Below are 4379 nucleotides of genomic sequence, written 5' to 3'. Positions count from 1 at the left end.
TGTACGTGCTTGGTACTTGAGGAGGCCAGAAGAGGGTGTCAGATCTCGTGAATTCCAAAGATGATTGTGCACTGCCATATGGGTGCTGAGAATTGAACCTGGGTCCTCTGGAAGAGCAGTCGGCGCTCTTAACTGCTGAGCCATTTCTACTTATGCTTTAAATACTCTTGATAGTTTTATAATTTCATGAGACGTGTTATAGGGAAATTAATGTTCTTCACAAGATGGACTTCATCCTGAGGAGGTGAGAACACAGCACAGAACCACCAGGTGGCGTCACTGGACTATAAAATGTGCCATTAGAGCTGAGGGTCCTCTTTCTTTTAAAAATTCACACAATTAGTATTTGCAGTACCAAAAGGGACCGTGTTTTTAGCCAGGAGTGTTAACATATGCCTGTAAGGTGTACAGGTGAAGGTATAGGAGGTGAAAGTGGGAAGATCAGAGGTTCGGGGCTATCCTTCACTACATAGTGGGTTTGAGGCCATCCTGGGCTATATGAGACCCTGACTCAACACAAATAAACATAAAAGTAAATGAACACCAAACCAAACAAAATAAGATATTAGTGGGTTTGATTTTTTGAAACCTAAATGTAAATATAACGTGCTGTCTTGCAGCACAGACTGGCATTGACTGATGCACTTCTGGTCCATTTCATCAGTATGGTATCAGAAGTTATACATGTGTGTACCTTTCAAAATATTTTTAAGTGTATAGGTGTGGCTGTTTTGCCTGCATGTGTGTTGTGTATCATTTTTTTTTGTCTTATGCCTGCAGAGGCCAGAAGAGGGCATCAAATCCCTTGGGACTGGGGTTATATACCATTGTGACCCATTGTATGGGTGCTAGGATTGAACCCAGGTCCTCTGCCAGAGCAGTAAGCGCTCTCAACTGCTGAGATATCTCTCCATTCCCCCACCCTCTTTTTCTCGTTGAGACGGGATCTTGTGTGTCCTGGGCTGGGTTTGAACTCATTACGTAACCAGTCTGTAACCCCTGCCTTCACTTCTCCAGTGGTAGGATGATGGGCGTTTGTTACCAGGCTGGGTCTGTGCATGCCAGACAAATGCTGTCCTAACTGATCTGCATGCCTGGCCTCTGCGGGTGCTTTTATCACAAACAGCTGGCTGCTCTGGGGTTTTGAGTCTCCTGCTGCTGCTATGCCATTTCAAACTACACCAACACAATCTCCCTTTTGTAAACCACACCTAGAGGTATGTTTTGTGTTCAGCCACACACATTTGTAAATCTCACACCTCTAGAGAGAAGTTTGCAAAGCACGTGGAAACATTACATTCTGGGTGCATCTCACCAAATGCCGAAAGGACAGAGGAAAGTAGCAAAAAAGAAAAACCAAGCCAAAATGAAAGTTTTTTGCTCTCAGTGAAGAGCATGTTGGACTTAATCTCCACTCTTCAAACCCCAACCTACCCCATGGCACAACTCTGCATCTCCTCACACTTCAGCGAGTGCCCAGGAAGTTCCTACGATATAGAAAGGAAAAAGCAGCAGCCGAGAAAGCCAGGCGCAATCTCCACTCGCTCACATCTCTTGTGTAATTGTTTTTTTATGCCTTAAGTGTTTGTATGGATAAATACTGCATATGGAGCATGTTCCCCCTCGTAGGCCCCTGCTCTTCGTTTCTCTTCCCTTCCTGAGTAACCTCTGTGTTTGTACTTTTGACCTTAGCATCTGTTGTAATCCGCTCACAGCAGAAGGAACAGCCCTGGAAAACTGCAATGCACACTATGGAACTTACTTCTCTTTTTAATGCCCTTTGTACTGGAGATCCTGCCCTCCTGCCTGGCAGTTTGCTGCCCTCTTGCGGTTCTCCTTTTTCCCCATCTTGTAAAGCCTCAAGGATCACTCTGACATAAAGAAACATGAACCACCCTGGTGCAGGAGAGATGTCCAGGGCCTCTCTTTTTAATCACATAGATGAAATGCCACCTCAAAACCATCCCCTGGATGTGTCCCCATCAAGCCTTCCCTAGCCCATGGTTGTCCCCTTTCATGTCTTTGTCATGTATCGTCAAACGGCAGCTTTACTTCTTGACACTCGGTCACCAGCAGGTAACACCTCACAGACTCAGTAACTAGACAGGTGTGACCAGATGTTTGATTCTGCATTGGAAACACTTCGAGGAACAGAAAGGTCTCTCCCTGAGATGCTGAGATGACAATGAAAGTAAAACGCTTGTGGCCATTTGTGACAATCTGAGTTCAATCCTCAGGACTCCCGTGGTGGAGGGAAAGAGCCAGCTCCCACTCAAGTTGCCTTCTACACATGAGCCATGGATGTGTGTCCTCAGTAAATAAACAACTGCAATTAAGGAGAATTAAAGGGCCTCCCTTAACGCTGTTGGATGAGGAAGTGGGTATGCAAGCGTAATGGGCATGGCAGGCTAGGGAAAGATCTTTTACAGCACAACAAAGGTTGAGTGAAAGCTCCTGTCCATGTTGACAGCCTCTTGCCAGACTTGTACATCCCAGAATGAGAGTCCATGCTATAGGTGAAGGCTAAACGCCTGGGAAAGTCTGTGCTAAGGGAATCCCATTTCTCTCAGTCAGCTACTCAGTCTCCTTCCCAGACTGACTTGACCTCATTCCTAGCCTTCCTCGGTGGTACATGTTGGCATTTGGGCAACAGAGATGGTCAGCAGACCTGACATCAATACATACTGCTTGAGGATATTAGAACTCACACACCCTTTCCCAATCCTCACATACGAAGACAATGGGCCAAAAGTCTGCAATGAATTCTGCTTCCATTCAGACAGGTGCTGGGGGTATGGACCACGATCAGCCACCCCAAAATTTGTAATGTTTTAACATCTTGGGAGGTCCCAACTTTGCCTTTGATTATAACTTCTTTCTTAAACTTACATTTCCCCAAATCAGCCTCCTGAGCGCCCCCTTGACTTCCTTGTTCCGGAGCGTGTAGATGAGAGGGTTGAGGAGAGGAGTGACCATGTTGTAGAAGAGGGTGAGGAACTTGCCCTGGTCCTTTGAGGAGCTGGTGCCTGGCTGCATGTACATGTAGATGATATTTCCGTAGAAAAGCGAGACCACGGTGAGGTGCGAGCCGCAGGTGTTGAAGACTTTGTGTCTTCCCGAGGATGACTTCATGCTTAACACGGCCCTCACGATATAAAAGTAAGAAACCAAGATGAACACTAGAGGGGACAGCACTATGCCTATTGCCAGGATGAAGGCAATGCCTTCATGATGGCTGTGTTGGTACAGGCCATCCTGATGAGGGCTGGCATCTCACAGAGGAAGTGGTCCACCTTGCGGTACCCACAGCGAGGGAGCCACAGTGTCATTGGGGACATAATTAAAGAATTGGCCACACCACAGCCCCAAGCAAGGGACACTAAAACCATGCAGAGCCTGGGGCTCATGACCACCATGTAGTGCAGGGGCTTGCAGACAGCCACATAGCGGTCATAGGCCATGACGGCCAGCAGGAGGCACTCTACACCACCCAGGCCCAGGAACAGGACCAGCTGCAGTGCACAGCCCACATAGCTGATGGTCTTGTCCTGCCCACTGAGGTTGTAGAGCAGCTGTGGGATGGAGCTACTGGTGAAGCTGAGGTCCAGGAAGGACAGATGTGTGAGGAAGAAGTACATGGGGGTGTGCAGGTGCGGGTCCAGCCTCGACACCAGGATGATGGTGCTGTTGCCCAGCAGGGTCAGGAGGTAGGCGGGCAGGATGACCGCGAAGAGGACCCTCTCCAGCTGGGGCCGGTCAGAGAAGCCTACCAGGATGAAATGGCTGAAAGTGCTGTCGTTGGCTGTGTCCATCTCTACTGTACCTGAGGAGGATGGAAAACAATAAATAAAGAGATAAATAAAGTTAGTATTACTAGTGATACTTAAATTTCTAATGAAAATGATCCATCTGTACATAGTTTATGGGGTTACTTATAGAAGTGGATAAAATATTTCTAACTTGACAACCAGAAATCTCGTGAAAACTAAACAAAAAACCTGAAAATAAGTTTTAAATGAATAAAAATGGTGCTCAAAAATTAAAACATAAACATTTTAGAGAGAAAATGAACAGACTAAACCTGCAAACAATTTACTTGTGCCATCTTCTGAAATAAGGATTTTGTGTTTTTAATTTTTTTATTTTTTATTTTGGACAAAGTCTCAGTTTGTTCAGGAATATACATTGTAGTCAAGGTTGGCTTCAGTTTCGTAGTGAACTACCTGCTCCTGGCATAGCTTGTGAGTATAAAAATACATTTCAAAATTTGAAGAAACAATTATAGTTTTAACTCTTTGGACCAAGGTATCGCTATTGTGATGGCTAAAGAAACTCCATTCCATGCCGGACATCCATCTTGGTACCCACAAGCCCAGTCC

At 45.9% G+C, this 4379-nt stretch overlaps 1 pseudogene; it reads right to left on the bottom strand.

Moving 5' to 3' along the window:
• Positions 1–217: 217 nt before the first annotated feature.
• LOC127207922 (olfactory receptor 2W3-like) lies at positions 218–3812 on the bottom strand (annotated as a pseudogene).
• Positions 3813–4379: the final 567 nt, after the last annotated feature.

This window comes from Acomys russatus, chromosome 25, assembly GCF_903995435.1.
Source record: "Acomys russatus chromosome 25, mAcoRus1.1, whole genome shotgun sequence".
NCBI lineage: Eukaryota > Metazoa > Chordata > Mammalia > Rodentia > Muridae > Acomys > Acomys russatus.
The sequence above is the reverse complement of the archived record's forward strand: the minus strand, read 5'-3'. Positions and strand labels throughout refer to the sequence as shown.